The sequence below is a fragment of the Miscanthus floridulus genome, chromosome 2 (assembly GCF_019320115.1).
Source record: "Miscanthus floridulus cultivar M001 chromosome 2, ASM1932011v1, whole genome shotgun sequence".
NCBI classification, from domain to species: Eukaryota; Viridiplantae; Streptophyta; class Magnoliopsida; order Poales; family Poaceae; genus Miscanthus; species Miscanthus floridulus.
This window is the reverse complement of record NC_089581.1, coordinates 154,162,602-154,169,940: the sequence shown is the minus strand read 5'-3', so window position 1 is coordinate 154,169,940 and position 7,339 is coordinate 154,162,602.

The window sequence follows — 7,339 nt, the reverse complement described above, 5'->3', positions numbered from 1 at the left end:
GAAAGGGCTAATAGACTCATACTAGCCGGATTAAAGCCAAGATTATACGAAGAACTAGTGGACTATGGGTCCAAATGGATTGAAGAATTACCAAAAGTAGTATGGGGACTACGAACTCAAATAAGCAGAGCAACAGGCTACTCACCCTTCTTCCTAGTTTATGGGTCAGAAGCCGTACTGCCCGCCGACTTGATCTGGACATCCCCAAAGATAGAGCAATACGATGAAGGAGAAGCAGAACACACAAGAAGATTAGAACTCGACAGCTCAGAAGAAATCAGAGTAAACGCTACCCTCCAATCAGCCAGATACCTACAAGGTTTAAGACGGCATTACAACAAAAGTATCCAACCCTGATCACTACAAGTCAGAGACTTAGTACTAAGAAGGATACAGAAGACTGACGGACGACATAAGCTACTCAGTCCATGGGAAGGTCCGTTCATTGTCACAAAAGTCACCGGACCAGGCACATACAAGTTAATAACCGAAGATGGAAAAGAAGTCAGCAATACATGGCACATCAGCCAGCTAAGAAGATTCTACGCGTAAAAACAACTCAAGAAAAAACAGATATGCAAGCCACAAGGGACCAACGTTCACAATCGATGAAAAGCAATACTCTTCAACAACATATGTAGTAGTTTATACTCATGATCAATAAAGATGACATTCATCCACAGCATGTCTTGTCATGACTTTCAACAAGTTGTTTTCACGAAACGAAAAGCAAAATGGCTGAAAACATGCTTGAGCATTCCGGCCGAGAGCAAAATAGCTGAAAAGACGCTTGAGCCCACCGATGAGGGTAGCTAAAAGCTAACACCCGAAACAAAAAGCAAAATGGCTGAAAACATGTCTGAGCATTCCGGCCGAGAGCAAAATAGCTGAAAAGACGCTTGAGCCCGCCGATGAGGGTAGCTAAAAGCTAACACCCGAAACAAAAAGCAAAATGGCTGAAAACATGCCTGAGCATTCCGGCCGAGAGCAAAATAGCTGAAAAGACGCTTGAGCCCGCCGATGAGGGTAGCTAAAAGCTAACACCCGAAACAAAAAGCAAAATGGCTGAAAACATGCCTGAGCATTCCGGCTGAGAGCAAAAATAGCTGAAAAGACGCTTGAGCCCGCCGATGAGGGTAGCTAAAAGCTAACACCCGAAACAAAAAGCAAAATGGCTGAAAACATGCCTGAGCATTCTGGCCGAGAGCAAAATAGCTGAAAAGACGCTTGAGCCCGCCGATGAGGGTAGCTAAAAGCTAACACCCGAAACAAAAAGCAAAATGGCTGAAAACATGCCTGAGCATTCCGGCCGAGAGCAAAAATAGCTGAAAAGACGCTTGAGCCCGCCGATGAGGGTAGCTAAAAGCTAACACCCGAAACAAAAAGCAAAATGGCTGAAAACATGCCTGAGCATTCCGGCCGAGAGCAAAATAGCTGAAAAGACGCTTAAGCCCGCCGATGAGGGTAGCTAAAAGCTAACACCCGAAACAAAAAGCAAAATGGCTGAAAACATGCCTGAGCATTTCGGCCGAGAGCAAAATAGCTGAAAAGACGCTTGAGCCCGCCGATGAGGGTAGCTAAAAGCTAACACCCGAAACCAGTCGACCGAAATTTAACTTCAAAAGACCCTCCAGCACTTCGTTCCAAAAAGCAAGAGGCTCGGGGGCTACATCCAGATAGGAATACTTTTTCCTCAGAAAAGCACAAGCGCCACTCAAGAAAGCACTCGGATACCGAAGTTCGCCAAGGCAACATTCTAAACCGAGTCGTTTTACATAGCGCAGGCGAAAGGTTGTCAGCGCAAAGATCTACATCTAACAAGTCATAGCACGGACAAAGCACTCGACGGATCACAAAAGAGGAAGAAAAGAAAAGTACTCGACAAATCGAGGGGTCTCATCAAGGATAACACACAGAGTTGTTTTGCGGAGCGGAGACAGGAACAGGACAAAGTACTCAGCAAGTCAAGTAACTTCAACCGCACCCAGGCAAAGAATACATCAACAAAAGTAAAGAATCTTCATTTAAAGGGGAGTGTAATATTACAAGGGGATGCTCAATCAAGTCAGGCGTTGTCATCAGAAAGGGAGATGTCAATATTTAGACTATCTACAACCCTACTGGCTAGACCTTCGACTTCGGGCTCCATCCTCTCAACGGCGTCAAGGTATTCTTGGCTTTCAGCTTCCTCTGCTATCTTGGACAGAGGCGCCTCTGGAGCAAGGACCCAGACCTGGGCCAGCACATTCTTGGTACATACTTGGGCACACTTCTTCGCGAACTCTTGGAAACGAGTCGGAATCCGGGGAATGAACTGCGCCCAAGATTGCCCGTCATCCGCTGGAGTCCGGAGGACATCGGCTACTGAGCGAAAAGATTTCCACAAAACATTCCAATTTTCAGTAGCCGTCGCCAGCTTCCCAGACAAGCCTTCAATAGTTTTTTGGGCCTGCACAAGATCTCTGTCAGCTCCGCGCCTAATCAGCCTAGCAAGGGCGAGTTCTTTCTCAGCATGAGTAATTACCTCCTCAGCTTTATTATGACTAGAATGGACAAGGGCCTTCATTTCATCGATACTCTCCGAGAGCTTCTGCTTCTCGACTCGGAGAGCTAGACAAGACACCCAAGAACAAGTCAGCGGAAAAAGAAGTCAAAATACAAAAAGAAACAGGCCGAACCCGTGGCACCTTTGCATTCATTCTTCGCAGACTCCACCGCAGCATCTCTTTGCTTCTCCGTCTCCATGACCCGGGCGCGAAGGGTCTTCTCCTCCTTTTGGTACATTTGACGCTCCATCTCCAATTCAGCCCGGAGGAGGTCAAGATCGGCTTTCAGAGCGTCCACCTCCAAAGACAACTTCCTCTCATTTTCAGATGAGAAAAAGAAGCCGGAATGATCACGAGAGAAAGACTGAGCAAAGAGAAACAAGGCGTAAGAACAGAAGAAAAACAAGTATGCAAAAGAGGAGTAGCAATAAAACCTACCTAGAGCTTTTCACCAAAAGAAGTCGCGAGGGTCGACAAGCTCCCCCAGGCTGCGGTCAGCTCTGATAACCGGTGAGTGGCATCAAACTGTTGCACCACGTCACCGGAAAAAGAGGGGCCACCGAAAGCAAGGGAAGGGGAAGGAGAAGCCGGCTGGGGCGAAGAAGGAACAACCAAAGCAACCTCCAGGGAAGCCAGAGCCAAACCCTCAGAAGGACCCGGCGCAACAGCCACAGTCACCTCTGGAGCGGCCAAGTCCGCAACTCCACCAGGAAGCTCTGAAGCCCCCACGGTGACTTCATCAACAGAATGTTGTGAGTCCCGAGGCTCGGAACTCGTTGGCGTGGCGGGAGGCAGCGAAGAAGTCAATGAAGAAATGAGAGAAGACGAAACACTGAAAAATGATAAAAGGAAGCACCATTAAGAACCAGAGGAAGGAAGATAAAAGCCAAAAAGATAAAGCTAGAATCTACTCACCCAACCACTTTCTTCTTCGCGAAGCCAAGAGAAGGCCTCGCAGGGGGAACCACGATGGTGAAGACGTCCCCGCCACCCGGCGACAGGCGCAGGATAGCCAACAACGGAGCCGCAGAAGAAGCCGGGGCTGGAGCCATGGAAGAACCCCGCACCAGAGGAGCAGTAGAGCTCGGGGCAGAGGCAACCAAAGAACTCAACACCGGAGCTTCAGGAGAAGTCAGTGCGGGAGTCTCGGAAGAACTCGCACCCGACCTCCGATTACTTCAAAAAAAAAGGTTCAAAACTAAAAGTCAAGACGAAGAAGAGAAATTCAATACAACAAGAATATGAAAAACAACTCACCGCCGCATGACGAGGGGGACTTCATCATCCTCTTCTTCCTCAGCCAAGGAAACCAGAGCACCTGCTGAAAAGAGAATAAAAGTACTCGGATCAAGAGAGAGACATGAAAATAAAGGAACAAAGAGTATTAAATGTGCTCACCTAAGAGCATGCTAGCAACGACTGGAGTACCTGAGGGAGTACTTGGTTTGCGAGGCTTCTTGGAGACAGGCGGGCCAGATGAAGACCCATCCATTCGCCCCCTCTTCGGGACGCTGCGAGGGCCACGAGGGACTAGACGAGGAACATATTCTTCATATACATCAACAAATCTGGAAGAAACCCCAGGAAGGGCTGTAGAGGTTTGGGACTTACTAATTGCAGAGGTTCCAGCTAAACGATCCCCAGTCTCCACCACGGCAGGGAGAACATCAAGGAGGATCGGATCGACAAAGTTTCGCCCAAGCTCCTGTGAAAAAGAATAAAACAACCGAGACAAAGAAAAGCTAAGCAAGAACGGATGCAGCAAAAGTATATAAAGTACTCAAACAAAAAGATAGACAACTCACAGCTGGAGGCGGGTTGATGGCCGAGAACTCAGAGATGGCAGGAGGAATGACGCTCACTCCTTTCAGTATCTTCTGAAGACGCTCGAGTACCTCCTCACCGGTCAGCTCAAGAGCTGGGACCATGCGTGAAGGATCCTCGGCCCCAGAATACTCAAAGCCGAGATGCTCCCGCTCCTTCAAAGGCTAAACCCGGCGACGAAGGAAGCTTGAAACAATACCAAAGCCGGTCAAACCCTGTTGTTTCAGCATGCTAATCCTATCAAGGAGTGGCTGGATCGCTTGAATCTCAGCAGGTGACTCAAGCTTCTTGTCCCACCGGTCATTCACCACAGGACCAGATCCGGAGTGGATGACAAGGGAAGGGATCAAATTGGCAGCGTAGAACCACTCGGCACGCCAATCTTTGACAGAATTGACCAGGTCATAATCAAAAAACTTAATTTTGAGACCCTGGCGAAACTGAATCCCGCAACCGCCGAGGGCGCTGGTTTCTTCACGGCGGGGTTGAGGTTTCAGACGAAAGAAAAAGCGAAAAAGAGATAGAGAAGGAGGAATCCCAAGGAAGGCTTCACAAAGGTGAACAAAAACAGAAAGATGGAGAACGGCATTGGGGGTTAGATGGTTCAGACTAACCCCGAAATAACCAAGAAACTGATGAAGGAAGGCGGAAGCAGGAAGACAAAGTCCAGCGCGGACAAAGGAAACAAAAAGGACAATCTCACCAGGACCCGGAGCCGGAACCCGATGCTCGCCCGGAACTCTCCATTCAGCGATGACTTTGCTTTGGATCAAGCCGTCGTTAACGAGCTCGCGCAGCTGGTCTTCGCTTGTTGTTGGAGCCGGCCAAACCTTTTGAGCTGCCCTCATGGCCACAAACTCCTGGTTTTCAATCAAAGAGAGGGATGACTCCTTGTCCACGAAGGTCGCCTGAGACTTGCTTGCGGTTTTCTTCTTTCCCATGAACTGGCGGAAGCAAAAAAGACACTAAGGAAGATGAAGCTAGGATGATGGTGCTCGGGTGATGGCGACAATGACGGCGGCGGATTTTTGAGAGCTAGGGTTTAAAGGCAAGAGCTGGACAGCAAAGGAAAGGAAGATAAAAGGTCTTTAAATAGATTTTTCAGTGATACAAACGGCCCACAAGGCCCGTTAAAACACAATGTGGGAACGCAACGGTCCATTTACCGACGCAGCTAAAACGACGGAGGGCATGAATCCACACAACGGTACTAACCAACGGGCAGATTTCAGACTTATCCGTCCAACGCCATGGCAGGGTTATCAGATTGATACAAGAACAACCCGTCAAGCCAAGAAGAAAGAAAGAAGAAAGAGAGGGTTACCTCACGAGGAACAAAAGAACCCGGTTATGTAAGAAAGAACTCGGTAGTCCCACGAACGACAGGGATCACAACAGAAAAGTCAAAGACAACTCAGAAGACAAGATTCGTTACATTACAAGTGACTTCAAAAATAGAAGATTACAAATCTTACAAGACCCAACGAACTCGGCACCACGAAAAGCAAAGTAGCAAAGAAGAACACGGACATGACTAGGCTCTAGAACGACTACGTGTCCAAAATTGTTACTGGGAAGGACAGACCGCCATCAGCTACACTGTTTTCTTCAAAGGACGGACGCAGTGCATCCAAGGCGGAAATCGGCAGCACGGTAGGGCAACATGGAGCAGAGAAGGCCGGCGGGCATCTGTCTACCCAAGACCGATGTGATGCTGGATATGGTGTTGATCTGCACCGGACAGTCTCAAGACAGGCGACGAGGATCAACCCAGAACTGCCGGATGAAGGAACGAAGCCCACATCACAAGACTTCCTCCAACTACCACCACATACATCCTGGCACAATGCTGTCGCGGGATTAGCCTACCTCTAATCCCTATCACAAGACTTCCTCCAGCTACAACAAGACACATAGGAACTACAAAATATGCCCGGGGGCTGCTCTACTTCACAAACTACCATGTTCATGACCACCAAGGTTTCAACAGAATGTCCAATGGATGAAAACAAGCACTCCGGGACAGTATTTATAGACCAAAGGATCGGTGTACATGGACTAGGAGTACCAACGAAATAAGCCTAACAAAGGACACAGTGAAAAGACAGGACTCAATAATGGACGACTCAGGCGAGAGGAAGCAGTACTCGAAGACGGGCATATTCGGAAGAATATACCAGCACAGTACAACCCGTGAACAAAAGGCATTTACACTCAACCACCACCATACAACTGCATCTGACAACAGCAGACCATCAAAGAATACGCTGAGACCTCGCATCCGAGTTCTTCCTGAATAAAACAACACGGATATACGCTCGGAGGCTCGGCCAGCACCATAGCTTAATCAACACTAAGCTAGGGAACCCGGCTTTCATTTCAACTACTCCCGGAGGCTCGAAACCAAAGATAAAGGACCAAGAATACAAGAAACTCAAGACTACAACGACGACGATACATCAAGACTCTTCATCTGACTTCTTTTCTAAAGAGAAGAACTCGGAGAAAGCGTGGAGCTATGGGATAGACCCAAAAGCACGACACTTAGTGAGTATAATTTCACCCAAAAGGAACCCGGACATAAGCTCGGAGGCTGCATGCTGCGAAACTACTCGGACGATGGCATAATCCAAGTCTTGGGGACTACTTCAGAACACAAATTTTCAAACAAAGGATCAAGACCCTCCAACTTTTTGTTCCAAATAGCAAGAGGCTCGGGGGCTACACTCAGTGAGTGCGCTTTTTCAAAAGACTTCCTCAACGCAGACCATTTCAAGACATTACGACAAAAAGAACCCGGAACGAGCCATATTCGAGTTCTTTTTTATAAAACTTCAACGAACAATCAGAACAACTTCAAGACAAGATCCTCCAGCTCCTTGTTCCAAATAGCAAGAGGCTCAGGGGCTACAACCAGATGGATGTATTTTTTCTTCAGAAAAGCACTCGCCACTCAAAGATCCTAAGAA